At 42.7% G+C, this 18,909-nt stretch overlaps 1 pseudogene; it reads right to left on the bottom strand.

The window, feature by feature from the left end:
* Positions 1–523: 523 nt before the first annotated feature.
* LOC139540603 (cytochrome P450 2J2-like) lies at positions 524–18,323 on the bottom strand (annotated as a pseudogene).
* Between the last annotated feature and the right edge of the window lie 586 nt (positions 18,324–18,909).

Below are 18,909 nucleotides of genomic sequence, written 5' to 3'. Positions count from 1 at the left end.
CCCACAAATTCTGACAAACTCCAAGCATTGATTATGCAAAAATGGGCTGCCATCAGTCAGGATGTGGCCCAGAAGTTAATTGACAGCATGTCAGGGCGGATTGCAGAGTTCTTGAAAAAGAAGGGTCAACACTGCAAACATGTAATTGTCAATAAAAGCCTTTGACACTTATGAAATACTTGTAATTATACTTCAGCATTCCATAGTAACATCTGAAAAATATCTAAAGACACTGAGGCAGCAGACTTTGAACATTTATATTTGTGTCATTCTCAAAACTTTTGGCCACGACTGTACACACAGATGTACAGTATTTCTATTCACTTGACTGACTTGAGTCCTGTTAGAGCCCTTTGTGTAAGCCTTTTGTGATGGACCCTGACCAGCGAGAGAAGGGACAGCTTTGTTTAAACTGGGTGTTATGTCAGTTATGTAACTTGATGTTCTAACTCTGTTTAGATAAATTACTGTCTGAATGAAACAGGGCTGCTCTTCTTGATAAAGACAATGATGAAACATTCACAGGTGTTTATGAAAACAAAATACAAATATTTATATCTATTTTTTGGGGGGGGACATTTACTTCAGCAGGAAGGTTACATTCATAAGGCACATTATAATAAAGATGCCATTGTGATTAGATGCATAAGGCACATTGTATTTTACATACAGAATGCAGCAGATATACTGTATATCTTTAGATCTAGAGTGTTCTAACAAACCATGGTGTAGATCTGGAAGGGGTTCTAACAAGCCGTGGCGTAGATCTGGAAGGGGTTCTAACAAACCGTGGCGTAGATCTGGAAGGGGTTCTAACAAAACGTGGCGTAGATCTGGAAAGGGTTCTAACAAACCATGGTGTAGATCTGGAAGGGGTTCTAACAAGCCGTGGCGTAGATCTGGAAGGGGTTCTAACAAACCGTGGCGTAGATCTGGGAAGGGTTCTAACAAACCGTGGCGTAGATCTGGAAGGGGTTCTAACAAACCGTGGCGTAGATCTGGAAGGGGTTCTAACAAACCGTGGCGTAGATCTGGAAGGGGTTCTAACAAACCGTGGCGTAGATCTGGAAGGGGTTCTAACAAACCGTGGCGTAGATCTGCAAGGGGTTCTAACAAGCCGTGGCGTCTATCTAAGTGTTCTAACGAGCCTTGACATACAGTCGATCTTGAAAGGGACCGAAATCATAGTTCCCACGTTTCACTCTAGACTCAGCTAGAGTGAAACGTGGGGAGAAACGGAGCTTCTGGAATGAGCCGACGAAGAACAGGAAGAGCTCCATCCTGGCCAGACCCTCCCCAAGCCGCACAAGCTTACCTGGACAGACACACAGAGATGTGATGTGCTGGTGTTTTCAACTGAATCTCTGACGGCACTGTATAGGAATCCCCTACCTGTGAAGGGTTAGGACCAGTATAGACTAGGTTAGGATTACATGCAGAGAAGGGCAAGAACGCTTACCTCTGGACAAACTTGACGGCCTGGTGCAGGAAGTGTCCTTGGTTGAAGGTGTCTGGTGTTTCCCTCTCCGTCTTGTCAAACAGCACCGAGGTCAGAACGTGCATCAACGCTGTTCCCTGTGAACATCACAAACAATATCCTCTGCCCTTGCCTAAATTCAGTACAATGCAAAGAACATTCACCAACAGAGTCTACCGAAATCCATTTATTGTGTCCCTTCACTAATGATCTCAAAGGACTGTATGCTGTGTGAAAGGCCGTACCTATTCACTGACAAAATCCTAAGCAGGACAGCACAAAATGAGACGCAGAGACGTGACTTCAATAAAAAGAAGGAAACTGTATTGGGTGTTTCTTTCAACTCTCCCCGGGGAAGTACAAACATAGGCCAGGGTAATAGCTATCCCCCAAAAAACTGTTGGTACTAAACGCAAAACCAACAGCTTGATCTGAACATATAACAGGGAATCATGGTGTTGTGGAATTTGCCATAACCTCACTCTGCCCCTTCAGTCTGGTCCTTAAGAGAGCACAAACACAATTAGTCAATTGACCTCAGGTGAGCATCATTAGTGGCTGTACTGCGGCCCACCTCCAGGAGAGGGCGCAGTCAGACCACTTGATCTGGCTGATCCCTCACACATCCCCCCCTCAAGCCAGAACCAGGGGGGCTCGCTCCAGCCAGACCCACCAGGTCTCGGCGAGAAAGAGCATCCGCGTTACTATGTAGTTTTCCAGGCTTGTGAACCACCTCAAATGTAAACGGCTGTAGTGCTAGGAACCACCTCGTTATTCGGCTATTGTTGTCCCTCTGTCCCGCCATCCACTTGAGGGGGGTGTGGTCAGTGACCAGACGGGAACTTCTCCCCAGGAGGTAGTACCTCAGATACCCTAGTGCCCACTTAATCGCCAACGCCTCTCTCCACCGTAGCATAGTTTTGCTCCCTTGGGGACAGCTTATGGCTGATATACACAACGAGGTGTTCCTCCGCCTGCGACAACACGGCCCCTATCCCCATGTCTGATGCGTCTGTGAATACAGTAAAAGGCATGTTAAAGTCTGGCATCCTCAAAACAGGGTTTGTGCATAGCACAGTCTTAAGTTCATTAAAAGCTTTTTCGGCCCTGTCGGTCCATACCACCCGCACTGGTTCTGATTTTCGGGTAAGGTCGGTCAGTGGTGCTGCTATGGTGGAATAGTTCAGTATGAAGTGCCGAAAGTATCCTGTCAGGCCCAGGAAGGCGCGCACCGCTTTCTTGTTAGCGGGCCTAGGCCACTCCTGCACCACCTGTGTTTTCTCCTTCTGGGGTTTGATGAGGCCACTGCCAATAGTGTACCCCAAGTATTTGGCTTCGTTTAAGCCTAGGTGGCGCTTCTTAGGATTGGCCGTAAGCCCGGCTGCCTCCAGGCTTGCCAACACAGCTCTTACCTTGTTTAGGTGGTCGTCCAAGTCCTCCGTGTGTATGATGACATCGTCAGTATAGGCGGCTGCGTAAGCCTGATGGGGTCTAAGCAGGGTATCCATCAGTCGTTGGAACGTTTCTGCCACTTCATGTAGACCGAACGGCATCCGGACGTATTGGAAAAGCCCCTCCGGAGTGGCAAAGGCGGTCTTGTGGCGATCCTGCGGGGATAAAGGGACTTGCCAATAGTTCTTGGTTAGGTCTAAGGTGTAAATGTACTTAGCATTCCCTAGCCGCTCTGAGCTCGTTCGACATGTGGCATCGAATCGGGAGATAGCATTTAGGGCCCTGAAGTCGTTACAACACCGTGTTGACCCATCAGGTTTGGGCACCAGCACGATCGGGCTAGACCACTCACTTGTGGATGGCTCCACCACTCCTAGTCGTACCATTTCTCCCACTGCGGCATGCGCCACCTCTCTCCTAGCTTCGGGGATTCTATATGGCCTTAAACATACTTTGGCCCCTGGGTCTGTCCTGATATTGTGCTGGATCAGGTTAGTGCTACCTGGAATGAGCGAGAAAACTCTCCGGCTCTGTCACCGGCTCTGTTGTGCCATTAATTTGGTTCCCATAGGGACTTACTGGCGTCGCCTCGTCCTTCCCCTTTCACCCGTATAACACCTGTGCCTCCCTCTCGTGGTACAACTTCAACAGGTTGACATGGTAAATCTGCTCGGCTCGGCGCCACCCAGGCTGCCTAACCCTATAGGTCACCGTGAACACCTGCTCTAACACCTCATAGGGACCCTGCCATTGTGCTAGGAGTTTATGTTGCGGCGTTGTCCCCTGTTTTGAAAGTGTGGGGTTGGGCTGTCCAATTGTAGGACTGTGCCTGCGCAGCCTGGGCTCGCCCCATGTGTTTGTTAACCACTGGCCATATAGCAGCCATCCTATCCCACATAAGGACTACGTGTTCACTGAACAAGCGGTAGGGACATGGTTGGTTCTCCCAGGCTTTTTTTTGCTAAATCCAAAATGCCTTTGCATGGTCGCCCGTACAACAATTCGAAGTGGGAGAACCCGGTAGAGGCTTGAGGAACTTAGCGCAGGGCAAACATAAGGTGGGGTAACAGCGTGTCCCCATTTTTTCCATCCTTATCCACTACGCGTCTTATTATGCTCTTGATGGTTTTATTCAGCCTCTCTCACAAAATTAAATCTAGAATCGGCTTCCTATTTCGTAACAAAGCATCCTTCACTCATGCTGCCAAACATACCCTCGTAAAACTGACCATCCTACCGTTCCTCGACTTCGGCGACGTCATTTACAAAATAGCATCCAACACTCTACTCAGCAAATTGGATGCAGTCTATCACAGTGCCATCCGTTTTGTCACCAAAGCCCCATATACTACCCACCACTGCGACCTGTATGCTCTTGTTGGCTGGCCCTCGCTTCATACTCGTCGCCAAACCCACTGGCTCCAGATCATCTACAAGTCTCTGCTTGGTAAAGCCTCGCCTTATCTCAGCTCACTGGTCACCATAGCAGCACCAACCCGTAGCACGCGCTCCAGCATGTATATCTCACTGGTCACCCCCAAAGTCAATTCTTCCTTTGGCCGCCTCTCCTTCCAGTTCTGTGCTGCCAATGACTGGAACGAACTGCAAAAATGGAGACTCTTACCTCCCTCACTAGCTATTTATTGTTTTACAAAAAAACTAGCACCAACTGTCAGAGCAGCTCACAGATCACTGCACCTGTACATAGCTCATCTGTAAATAGCCCATCCAACTACCTCATCCCTATACTGTATTTATTTATTTATCTTGCTCCTTTGCACCCCAGTATCTCTACTTGCACATTCATCTTCTGTACATCTACCATTCCAGTGTTTAATTGCTATATTGTAATTCCTTCGCCACCATGGCCTATTTATTGCCTTACCTCTCTTATCCTATCTCATTTGCACATGCTGTATATAGATTCTACTGTATTATTGATTGTATGTTTGTTTATTCCATGTGTAACTCTGTGTCGAACTGCTTTACTTTTTCTTGGCCAGGTCGCAGTTGCAAATGAGAACTTGTTCTCAACTAGCCTACCTGGTTAAATAAAGGTGAAAATAAAAAACAGTCCGTCCGTCTGGGGGTGATAAACGCTCGTTCTAATCTGCTCTACACTGTATAGTTTACACAGGTCTTTCATGAGCCGAGACATAAAGGGAGTGCCATGATCTGTCAAAACAGTTAAGGGTAATCCTACTCTCGACAAAAACCTGAACAGCTTCTTGGCTATGCCTTTCGTCACTATGGTGCGCAATGGAATAGCCTCAGGATATTTGGTCGCGTAGTCCACTACTACGAGGATGTATTGGTGTCCTCGGGATTATCGTGGCAGTGGCCCCACTAGGTCCATGGCAATACGTTTTTGAATAGTGTTTCTATAATGTGAAGAGGTTTCAGGGGATTGCAAAAATGGGCCTTGGCATTGACACCTATCGCATGACCTGCAATATTTGGCTACGTCTCTGGTCACCCCCGGCCAGTAGAACCGGGTTAGTACCCTCTCAGCCATTTTCTCCCATCCTAAATGTCCGTCTAAGACATGGGAGTGGGCCAAGTGCAGGACAGTGTCTTGATATGATCAATAGTTCGGACTCGCCCTCCCTTCTCCTACATACCCAATATAATAGGTCGTTCGTATGGCAAAATATGGGAAACGTCCTGTAGACACCCTCATCCTGTAGACTCTTCCCATCAATAACTGCCACTTTGGCCATTAGCACCTCCGGATCAGGACTGATTGATCAAACTCAGCTTTTTCTGAGTGGGACAAGTTTGAGGTAGGCCTCCGTGCTACAGCAAACAAAAGTAGAAGGGGTGCTCCCCAAAAATGACAAAAATCCAGCAAAAGTGCTTACCAAGAAAAACTTCCAAAACGGCAAGATGTTTTTAATATACACTACAGTTCAAAGTTTGGGGTCACTTAGAAATGTCCTTGTTTTCCATGAAAACATACTTGAAATGAGTTGCAAAATGAATAAGAAATATAGTCAAGACGTTGACAAGGTTATAAATAATGATTTTTAATTGAAATAATAATTGTGTCCTTCAAACTTTGCTTTCGTCAGAGAATCCCCCATTTGCAGCAATTACAGCCTTGCAGACCTTTGGCATTCTAGTTGTCAATTTGTTGAGGTAATCTGAAAAGATTTCACCCCATGCTTCCAGAAGCACCTCCCACAAGTTGGATTGGCTTGATGGGCACTTCTTACGTACCATATGGTCAAGCTGCTCCCACAACAGGTCAATAGGGTTGAGATCCAGTGACTGTGCTGGCCACTCCATTATAGACAGAATACCAGCTGACTGCTTTTTCCATAAATAGTTCTTGCATAGTTTGGAGCTGTGCTTTGGGTAATTGTCCTGTTGTAGGAGGAAATTGGTTCCAATTTAAGCGCCGTCCACAGGGTATGTCATGGCATTGCAAAATGGAGTGATAGCCTTCCTTCTTCAAGATCCCTTTTACCCTGTACAAATCTCCCACTTTAACACCACCAAAGCACCAACAGACCATCACATTGCCTCCACCATGCTTGACAGATGGTGTCAGGCACTCCTCCAGCATATTTAAATTTTTTCTGCGTCTCGCGAATGTTCTTCTTTGTGAACCGAACACCTCAAACTTAGATTTGTCTGTCCATAACACTTTTTTTCCAATCTTCCTCTGTCCAATGTCTGTGTTCTTTTGCCCATCTTAATCTTCTTTTTATTGGCCAGTCTGAGAGATGTATTTTTCTTTGCAACTGCCTAGAAGGCCAGCATCCCGGAATCGCCTCTTCACTGTTGACGTTGAGACTGGTGATTTGCGGGTACTATTTAATAAGCTGCCAGTTGAGGACTTGTGACGCGTCTGTTTCTCAAACTAGACACTCTAATGTACTTGTCCTCTTGCGCAGTTGTGCACTGGGGCCTCACACTCCTCTTTCTATTCCGGTTAGAGCCAGTTTGCGCTGTTCTGTGAAGGGAGTAGTACACAGCATTGTACGATATCTTCAGTTTCTTGGCAATTTCTCCCATGGAATAGCCTTCATTTCTCAGAACAAGAATAGACTGACGAGTTTCAAAAGAAAGTTCTTTGTTTCTGGTCATTTTGAGCCTGTAATCAAACCCACAGATGCTGATGCTCCAGATACTCAACTAGTCTAAAGAAGGACAGTTTTATTGCTTCTTTAATCAGAACAACAGTTTTCAGCTGTGCTAACATAATTGCAAAAGGGTTTTCTAATGATCAATTAGCCTTTTAAAATTATAAACTTGGATTAGCTAACACAACGTGCCATTGGAACACAGGAGTGATGTGTTGATATTCCATTAAAAATCAGCTGTTTCCAGCTACAATAGTCATTTACAACATTAACAATGTCTACACTGTATTTCTGATCAATTTGATGTTATTTTAATGGACAAAAAATTTGCATGATGTGACCGACATGGTTTAAACTCCACAAGACTGTCTTGCTGAGCTTAAGTTTAGTCATAACCCACTGGGCACAAACTGGTTTAATCAACGTTATTTCAACGTAATTTGTCAATGTATTGTGACGTGGAATCTACATGAAAAATGCATTGGATTTGAAAAATGTCATGAACATAAACTGTTGTTTTGAGGTTGGAATTTCAACCACAGGATTGTCATCATTGTAACCAATTTTCAACATAGACAAATCTTGTTTAAAATATGTTGAATTTGTACCTTTGAAATGTCAGATCTTCAGTGTTATGTTCACTATTAGAATAAAACAATAGGCTATGCAGCACCTCCTACTGGAGAGTTGATCTGTCTACAGCTATTATTTTGGTCTCCCAACCAGGGTTTTAACTATGCCCAGCTCTGATTAGAATCACTGACTACTACCAATGTGCTAATGTGAGAATGATTATTGAGACATCTCTTAATAACTAAATATAGTCACTGTTGCTATCGAAGGGTAGGTTTAAAAGCGCAAATGAAATGTAACCATACTTTATAAGTCATATACTGTATCATAAATGTTACTATTTAGGCCTACAGTATAAAGCATTTGCAAAGTCATCAACAGCTTTTGTTTCAATTCAATCTAGGGTTCAACTAAAAACATACAAAACAAATAGGCCTAGGGTTTCAAGCTTCGGTTGATTTCAAATGTAATCTTCAAGTTAATCATTCATATGTTCGATTCACTCCTCAATCATAAGCAAACATCTAAGTTAAAGAATAGGACTAAATCAAATCATAACTTTATTTTAAAGGCACTTAAAGTTTGATTAGATTAGATTTAGTGTTATTCTTAGATTCTTGGTTGAGATGGAGACGTGAATCCAAAATAATAATTATTACTTTGTGGACCAACTGGATATTGAATTGTGTTTGGTTGTCAACGCAACCAAATATCAACATTTGAAGGAGATGAATCTTCTGCTTGGATCGTTCCATCTGTACCACTGACTTAGTCTAGCTTTAATTCTAGTCTCTCTACAAATGAATAATTGAAATCTAAGTTAAAGAATCAAATCAAACTATAAATGCACTTTACATAACGTTTCATTTGATTTAGTTGTATTTTTTTCAACTTTGATTCTTGGTTGAGATGAAGATGTGAATCCAACATATCAATTATTCAATTGTAGACGAACAGGAATTAAAGACAGACTAAGTCAGTAGCACAAAAGATATCTCCTTCAAATGTTAATATTTGGTTGCGTTGACAATCAAACACAATTCAATATCCAGTTTGTCTACAACCAAAATTCAAATAACAGGACTAATTTGAATCGAATCAAACTTGAAATGCACTTTAAATAAAGTTCAATATCACTTTTGCAATACAATAAATAGCCTATTAACTTGTCGACAAATTAACAAATGATATGTTGGATTCACGTCTCCAACTAAACCAAAAATAAAAGTTCAAGAATAGGATTAAGCCAGTAGCTCAGATGAAACAATACTAGCATTAGATATCCTTTAAATGTTGATATTTGGTTGCGTTGTCAACCAAACACAATTCAATATTATTTTTGTAATACAATAAATAGCCTAAAGTTAAGGCTATCTTACAAACTACACTGAACCAAAATATAAACGCAACATGCAACAATTTCTAAGATTTTACTGAGTTACAGTTCATATAAGGACATCAGTCAATTGAAAGAAATAATTTGGGCCCTAATTTATGGATTTCACATGACTGGGAATACAGATATGCATCTGTTGGTCACAGATACCACCATTTGCCTCATGCAGTGCTACACATCTCCTTTGCATAGAGTTGATCAGGCTGTTGATTGTGGCCTGTAGATAGTTGTCCCACTCCACTTCAATGGCTGTTTGATGTGGCTGGATATTGGCGGAAACTGGAACACACTGTCTTACATGTCGATCCAGAGCATCTAAAACATGCTCAATGGGTGACATCATGGTGAGTATGCAGGTCATGGAAGAACTGGGACATTTTCAGCTTCCAGGAACTGTATACAGATCCTTGCGACATGGGGCTGTGCATTATCATACTGAAACATGAGGTGATGGCGGTGGATGAATGGCACGACAATGGCCCTCAGGATCTCGTCACGGTATCTCTGTGCATTTAAACTGCCATCAATAAAATGCAATCGTGTTCATTGTCCGTGGCATCTGCCTGCCCATACCATAACACCACCGCCACCATGGGGGCACTGGTCACAAGGTAATCCAGTAATTGTAGTAAACAGTGCCACACTCAGGCAGAAAACTGAATGTACTATTCTCAGAAAGGCCCATCTTTTCAAAGAAAACTATTTGAGAAAAATAAGTAGATTTGTTGTGATCACAAGAAAATCCAAATAATTAAGTTAATAGATGACATTCACTGCTATAAACCTGTCTCCAATATAGTCACATAGTTTACACAGATCCGTCGCTGACTTTCGTGTGAAAAGGCATCCCATGGTCTGTTTTGTCAACGAGCCCAATGGACAGTGTGTTCGGAAAGTATTCAGACCCCTTGACTTTTTCAACATTTTGTTATGTTACGGCCTTATTCTAAAGTGGATTAAATAAATAAAAATTCTCATCAATCTATACACAATACCCCAGAATGACAAAGTGAGAACATCTTTTTAGAAATGTTTGCAAATGTATTCAAAATAAAAACAGAAAAACCTTATTTACATAAGTATTCAGACCCTTTGCTATGAGACTTGAAATTGAGCTCATGTGCATCCTGTTTCCATTGGTCATCCTTGAGATGTTTCTACAACTTAATTGGAGTCCACCTGTGGTAAATTCAATTGACTGGACATGATTTGAAAAGGCAAACACCTGTCTATATAAGGTCCCACAGTTGACAGTGCATGTCAGAGCAAAAACCAAGCCACGAGGTCAAAGGAATTGTCCGTAGAGCTCTGAAACAGGATTATGTTGAGGTACAGATCTGGGGAAGGGTACCAAAACATTTCTGCAGCATTGTAGGTCCACAAGAACACAGTGGCCTCCATCATTCTTAAATGGAAGAAGTTTGGGACCACCAACACTCTTCCTAGAGCTGGCAGCTTGGCGAAACTGAGCAATCAGGGGAGAAGGGCCTTGGTCAGGAAGGTGACCAAGAACCCGATGGTCACTCTTACAGAGCTCCAGAGTTCCTCTGTGGAGATGGGAGAACCTTCCAGAAGGACAACCATCTCTGCAGCACTCCACCAATAGGGCCTTTATGGTAGAGTGGCCAGACTGAAGCCACTCCTCAGTAAAAGGCACATGACAGCCCGCTTGGAGTTGCCAAAAGGCACCTAAAGGAATCTCAGACCAAGAGAAACAAGATTCTCTGGTCTGAATGTCAATCGTCACGTCTGGAGGAAACCTGGCACATCCCTATGGGGAAGCATGGTGGTGGCAGCTTCATGCTGTGGGGATATTCTTCAGCGGCAGGAACTGGGAGACTAGTTAGGATATAGGGAAAGATGAACGGAGCAAAGTACAGAGAGATCCTTGATGAAAACCTGCTCCAGAACACTCAGGACCTCAGACTGGGGCGAAGGTTCAACTTCCAACAGGACAAGGACCCTAAGCACACAGCCAAGACAACACAGGAGTGGCTTTGGGACAAGTCTCAATGTTCTCGATTGGCCCAGCTAGACCCAGACTTGAACCCGATTGAACATCTCTGGAGAGACCTGAAAATAGCTTTGCAGCGACGCTCCCCATTCAACCTGACAGAGCTAGAGAGGATCTGCAGAGAATAATGGGAGAAACTCTCCAAATACAGGTGTGCCAGGCTTGTAGTGTTGTACCCAAGAAGACTTGAGGCTGTAATCCCTGACAAAGGTGCTTCAACAAAGTGCTGAGTAAAGGGTTTGAATACTTATGTAAATGTGATATTTCAGTTTTTTTATTAAAACAATTTTGCAAACAATTCTAAAAACCAATTTTTGCTTTGTCATTATGGAGTATTGTGTGTAGATTGATGAGAAAAAATATATTTTTTATCCATTTTAGAATAAGGCTGTGTATTTCAAACACTGGTGGTAACCAAATCAAATCAAATGTATTTATATAACCCTTCTTACATCAGCTGATATCAAAGTGCTGTACAGAAACCCAGCCTAAAACCCCAAACAGCAAGCAGGTGTCGAAGCACGATGGCTAGGAAAAACTCCCTAGAAAGGCAAAAACCTAGGAAGAAACCTAGAGAGGAACCAGGCTATGAGGGGTAGCCAGTCCCCATTCTGGCTGTGCCGGGTGGAGATTATAACAGAACATGGCCAAGATGTTCAAATGTTCATAAATGACCAGCATGGTCGAATAATAATAATCACAGTAGTTGTCGAGGGTGCAACAAGTCAGCACCTCAGGAGTAAATGTCAGTTGGCTTTTCATAGCCGATCATTGAGAGTATCTCTACCGCTCCTGCTGTCTCTAGAGAGTTGAAAACAGCAGGTCTGGGACAGGTAGCACGTCCGGTGAACAGGTCAGGGTTCCATAGCCGCAGGCAGAACAGTTGAAAATTGGAGCAGCAGCATGGCCAGGTGGACTGGGGACAGCAAGGAGGGTTATTGCCAGGTAATCCTGAGGCATAGGTCTTTCTCTCCCCCGAGAGAGAGAAAGAAAGAAAGAGAGAATTAGAGAGAGCATACTTAAATTCACACAGGACACTGGAGAAATACTCCAGATATAACAGACTGACACTAGCCCCCCGACACATAAACTACTGCAGCATAAATACTGGAGGCTGAGACAGGAGGGGTCAGGAGACACTATGGATATAACCCCACCCACTTTGCCAAAGCACAGCCCCCACACCACAAGAGGGATAACTTCAACCACCAACTTACCATCCCGAGACAAGGCCGAGTATAGCCCACAAAGATCTCCACCACGGCACAACCCAAGGGGGGGAACCCAGACAGGAAGACCACGTCAGTAACTCAACCCACTCAAGTGACGCACCCCTCCTAGGGACGGCATGGAAGAGCACCAGTAAGCCAGTGACTCGGCCCCTGTAATAGGGTTAGAAGCAGAGAATCGCAGTGGAGAGAGGGGAACTGGCTATGCAGAGACAGCAAGGGCGGTTCGTTGCTCCAGTGCCTTTCCGTTCACCTTCACACTCCTGGGCCAGACGACACTCAATCATAGGACCTACTGAAGAGATGAGTCTTCAATAAAGACTTAAAGGTTGAGACCGAGTCTGCGTCTCTCACATGGGTAGGCAGACCATTCCATAAAAATGGAGCTCTATAGGAGAAAGCCCTGCCTCCAGCTGTTTGCTTAGAAATTCTAGGGACAATTAGGAGGCCTGCGTTTTGTGACCGTAGCGTACGTGTAGGTATGTACGGCAGGACCAAATCGGAAAGATAGGTAGGAGCAAGCCCATGTAATGCTTTGTAGGTTAGCAGTAAAACCTTGAAATCAGCCCTTGCCTTAACAGGAAGCCAGAGTAGGGAGGCTAGCATTGGAGTAATATGATCACATTTTTTGGTTCTAGTCAGGATTCTAGCAGCCGTATTTAGCACTTACTAAAGTTTATTTAGTGCTTTATCCGGGTAGCCGGAAAGTAGAGCATTGCAGTACTATAACCTAGAAGTAACAAAAGCATGGATACATTTTTCTGCATCAATTTTGGACAGAACATTTCTGATCTTTGCAATGTTACGCAGATGGAAAAAAGCTGTCCTTGAAACAGTCTTGATATGTTCGTCAAAAGAGAGATCAGGGTCCAGAGTAATGCCGAGGTCCTTCACAGTTTTATTTGAGACAACTGTACAACCATCAAGATTAGTTGTCAGATTCAACAGAAGATCTCTTTGTTTCTTGGGACCTAGAACAAGCATCTCTGTTTTGTCCGAGTTTAGAAGTAGAAAGATCATCCCAATAATTTAGGTAGCCTAGTAAACTATGCCCCCCTCTGGTATGTTCTATTGCGAACTCTCTGGGACTCGTTGTTTCCCTGTTAACTACTCAAAGATATTTAACTTATTAAGTCAAAGACTAAATTAACTGCAATAAACTGGTCTCAAATGTATTTGCATATCTAGGCTACGCAGAACCACGGTGGACCCATTGTGTAAAATTAGAGTATTTTCTCGCTTTGTGCACAGAGCATTGTCATGCCCTGTGCACAATTTATTTTGCCCACTCTGCAGACGGCTCTATAGGTCCGCTAATACAGGACTATTAGGCCCAGTGCACTACTTTTGTGATTTAAAAAAAAAAAACTTTTTTACTTACTTTTACTTTAATATATTTATTCCGATTTTTCAGGGGGTACAGCAGCACCCCTACTTCCCGCGGTTATGAATACTGAGAAAGAGGCTTTGGAGGAAATTCTTATTGAGTCAGACACAGATGCTGGGAGCGACCTGGAGCAAGATGACTCGGGCAGAGAATTGTTTTTTCTAGAAGGATTGGATTCTGTTTTAGATGTGTAAATAAATTATTTTGTATAACTTTCTATAGTTTACTATATGTATTTGCTATTTTTTAATATAGTTGTGGTCTGCTTCTTTTTGTTTTGTATTTACAGTATAGTGGTGTCCTGTCCTGTGTAGCCTATAACCAGTGTATCATTCCAAAGTAGTTACATATTGTATATATTTCACATTAGTTAGCTGGTAAAAGTTGGACATATTCTGTGTAACAGTGGAGAGGCGTTTACCAAATTCTCATGGTCATTGTTACTTTGTCTCTCAAGGTAGGTGACCTGTGTCCCACTGTTTTCATTGTTTAGGCTAGTAAATTGCTTTTAAATTACAGTAATGTCGTTTTGTTATATAGTTGTGGTCTGCTTTTTTGTGTTTTGGACTATGTACAGTTGAAGTTGGAAGTTTACATACACCTTAGCCAAATACATTTAAACTCAGTTTTTCACAATTCCTGACATTTAATCCTTGTAAAAATTCCCTGTCTTAGGTCAGTTAGGATCACCACTTTATTTTAAGAATGTGAAATGCTTTGGAAGTATGCTTGCGGTCATTGTCCATTTGGAAGACCCATTTGCGACCAAGCTTTAACTTCCTGACTGATGTCTTGAGATGTTGCTTCAATATATCCACCTCATTTTCCTCCTCATGATGCCATCTATTTTGTGAAGTGCACTAGGCCCTCCTGTAGCAAAGCACCCCCACAACATGATGCTGCCATCCCCAGTTCTATTTTTGTTTCATCAGACCAGAGGACTTTTCTCCAAAAAGTACCCTTCTTTGTCCCCATGCGCAGTTGCAAACCGTAGTCTGGCTTTTTTTATGGCACAACAGAGTGAGATGAACCTGAGGACAGATGGCGTACAGTCATTGAAGATTATGTGGAGCCAGTACCACCCAGGTTCAGACCGAAACGACCTGTAGGCCCACAGTTGGACGGTACTCAAACATACCAGCTGTTTCAGCTTTACTTCACCACCTCTGTGCTGGGGACACTAGTTTGCAATACCAACAAGTATGGGGAGAATAAGCAGCAGAGGGGAAAGAAGATGCACTGGTAACATGTCACCATGGGCAACATGCTCTCCTACATTTCCCTGGTGATATACATGGGACTGGCGAAGGTATCAAGACTAGTTGACTTGTGAAAACTGTTTCTTGGCCATCAACTGTACTCTTTACATGAGTGACCCACAAAAGGATGAGGAGAATGACAATAAGAAGAGGACTGCAGGGTATGATCCTCTCGCAAGAGTCAAGGCCATTTACATTTATAATTTATATCTGTTTTCCAAATTTGTCTTGCTAATAGTTCTTCTTAATGTGGGACCAATACCATTTAGGCTTATTCAATGTGTAATAGCAGTCGAATTACCCCATTCTGACACTTTGGAGAGGTTGAAAGGACACTTGGATGCACCTTTTCCATATTATGTCTATCTTTGATAAGCTACCCAGGAAAGGGTGGAAAACAGCCCATATGAATATATATAGCCTTAGAAATAAGGTTCATGAAATCAATAACTTGCTAACATCAGATAACCTTCATATATTAGCAATTTGATGATACAGCAGTGGCAATACAAGGTTATAACATCTATAGAAGAGACAGAAATGCTTATGGAGGAGGTGTGTCTGTATACACTACCGTTCAAAAGTTTGGTGTCACTTAGAAATATCCTTGTTTTTGAAAGAAAAGCTAATTTTTGTCCATTAAAATAACATCAAATTATTCAGAAAAACAATGTAGACATTGTTAATGTTGTAAATGACTATTGTAGCTGGAAATGGCTGATTTTTAATGGAATATCTACATAGGCGTGCAGAGGCCCATTATCAGCAACCATCACTCCTGTGTTCCAATGGCACGTTGTGTTAGCTAATCCAAGTTTATAATTTTAAAAGGCTAATTGATCATTAGAAAACCCTTTTGCAATTATGTTAGCACAGCTGAAAACTGTTGTTCTGATTAAAGAAGCAATAAAACTGGCCTTCTTTAGACTAGTTGAGTATCTGGAGCATCAGCATTTGTGGGTTCGATTACAGGCTCAAAATGACCAGAAACAAAGAACTTTCTTCTGAAACTCGTCAGTCTATTCTTGTTCTGAGAAATGAAGGCTATTCCATGGGAGAAATTGCCAAGAAACTTAAGATCTCGTACAATGCTGTGTACTACTCCTTTCACAGAACAGCGCAAACTGTCTCTAACCAGAATAGAACTGAGCAAGAGGACAAGTACATTAGAGTGTCTAGTTTGAGAAACAGATGCCTCACAAGTCCTCAATTGGCAGCTTCATTCACTTCTTATGGCTGCAGGGGCAGTATTGAGTAGCTTGGATGAAAGGTGCACAGAGGTGCCCAGAGTAAATGGCCTGCTCCTCAGTCATAGTTGCTAATATATGCATATTATTATTAGTATTGGATAGAAAACACTCTGAAGTTTCTAAAACTGTTTGAATTATGTCTGTGAGTATAACAGAACTCATATGGCAGAGAAAAACCTGAGAAGAAATCCAACCAGGAAGTGAGAAATCTGAGGTTGGTCGATTTTCAACTCATCACCTATTGAAAACACTGTATGATATGGGTCTGTTTGCACTCCCTACGGCTTCCACTCGATGTCAACAGTCTGTAGAACGTTGAATGAAGCTTCCACTGTGAAGTTGAGCCGGATGGGAGGTGTTTGAGTCAGTGGTCTGGCAGAGAGCCAGGTCCTGGTCATGCGCATTCCACATGATATCGACTTGCGTTCCATTACTTCTATAGACACAAAGGAATTCTCCGGTTGGAACGTTATTGAATATTTATGATAACAACATCCTAAAGATTGATTCTATACTTAGTTTGACAAGTTTATTCGACCTCTAATATAACGTTTTGAAGTTTTCGTCCGACGTTCGCCTGGACCTGCACGAGCATTTGGATATGTGTACTATACGCGCTAACAAAAGTAGCAACTTGGACATAAATGATGTACATTACCGAACAAAATGAACATTTCTTGTGGGAGTCCTGGGAGTGCATTCCGACGAAGATCAGCAAAGGTAAGTGAAGATTTATAATTATTTTTATGAGTTTTGTTGACTGCACAATATGGCGGGTAACTGTATGGCTTACTTTTGTGGCTGAACGCTGTTCTCAGATCATTGAATATTGTGCTTTTGCCGTAAAGATTTTTGAAATCTGACACAGCGCTTGCATTAAGAACAAGTGTATCTTTAATTCTATGTAAAACATGTATCTTTCATCAAAGTTTATGATGAGTATTTATGTTATTTGACGTGGCTCTCTGCAATTTCTCCGGATATTTTGGACGCATTTCTGAACATGGCGCCAATGTAAACTGAGGTTTTTGGATATAAATATGAACTTAATCGAACAAAACATATATGTATTGTATAACATGAAGTCCTATGAGTGTCATCTGATGAAGATCATCAAAGGTTAGTGATTCCTTTTATCTCTATTTCTGCTTTTTGTGACTCCTGTCTTTGACTGGAAAAATAGCTGTGTTTTTCTGTGATTTTGCGGTGACCTAACATAAACGTTTGTGGTGCTTTCGCTGAAAAGCCTATTTGAAATTGGACACTTTGGTGGGATTAACAACAAGATTACCTTTAAAATGGTTTAAGATACATGTATGTTTGAGGAATTTTAATTATGAGATTTCTGTTTGAATTTGGCACCCTGCACTTTCACTGGCTGTTAACGGGATTGCAGCTTTAAGAAGTTTTAAATAGTCCGCGCAAAACACTAGTCTCAACATCAACAGTGAAGAGGCAACTCCGGGATGCTGGCCTTCTGGGCAGAGTTGCAAAGAAAAAAACATATCTCAGACTGGCCAATAAAAATAAAATATTAAGATGGGCAAAAGAACACAGACACTAGACAGAGGAACTCTGCCTAGAAGAGGCTCTTCATTGTTGACGTTGAGACTGCAATGTAGCAGCCACATGGCAAAGTTGCCACATTATGACTACCTGTACAAATCATCCATGGCTTTTGGTAGCTATTGTTAGGTTTGTGCTAATGTTTGCCTTGAGCGCTGAATGTCACAAAAGTTTAGGGATAACAAGTATCATTCACTTGATACATGGAGGGACTGTTGTTAATGCTGTAGCTAATGTCTATCACCTTGGGTATGAAGTATCCCCCCAGTGTTGCGTCTTTGCTAGCCATCTTGGGGAAACCCAGCGGCACAATGTTGCCCATCCCCTGTGTCTCATGGATGACAGTGTCAGTGTAGGACATGTTGGGCTGGCGGGACTGGCCTATCACTGTTTATCTCAGCCTGGACCTTCCCTGGAGGGAAAAGGTGAAGGGATCAATCAATTGATCAATAGATCAATCAAATAATCAACCAATCACGCGGGTGCTGTGGAAGAGTCGACTCCCCCTGTATCTCTGGGTAGTTCATCATGTAGACCAGGGCCTAGCATAAAGGGGTGGCAACGGTCTTCATCCCAGCCTCGATCAGGTCCAGGGTACTTACCACTAGGGTCTCTGTATTGAACACTGACATACTGAGTTTCATAATTCAAAGAGCCAACCAAAGAGGGGGGAAGTCTGTCATATGAAAATCAGTGCTCCCCCCTTTCCATTACAAAAACATGGTTCCCACACCCTGCTGAACACGGGGTTTCAATTAGTTTCAAATACCACCGACACCAACATCTTCACATTATGAAATGACTCCACTGACAACTATAGGGCAAAACGTCAGAAACGTCATTGCTTATGACCTTTTTAACCTGAACATGGACTGTTTGAAGAGTTTTATCTCAAGTTTTTTGTGATCTGTTCTGGTTGGATTTCCCCTCCAGCCCTTTGATGATGGAGATGGAAACTGACTGGGGTAAAGAAATCAGAAATCTAGAGCAACACGACCGAGCTTCCAGCTCTGACACACTTTTCATTCACACTCTTCTCAACACACACACATGCTCGTCACAATGGAAGAGGCACATGTATAGCTTCCTAATCAATATCTGTTATATTTGGAAGCCTCACACACACACACACACACACACACACACACACACACACACACACACACACACACACACACACACACACACACACACACACACACACACACACACACACAC

The sequence above is a fragment of the Salvelinus alpinus genome, chromosome 16 (genome assembly GCF_045679555.1).
Source record: "Salvelinus alpinus chromosome 16, SLU_Salpinus.1, whole genome shotgun sequence".
In the NCBI taxonomy this organism is placed as follows: domain Eukaryota; kingdom Metazoa; phylum Chordata; class Actinopteri; order Salmoniformes; family Salmonidae; genus Salvelinus; species Salvelinus alpinus.
Note: the sequence above shows the minus strand (reverse complement) of the source record. Positions and strands in the feature narration are given on the sequence as shown.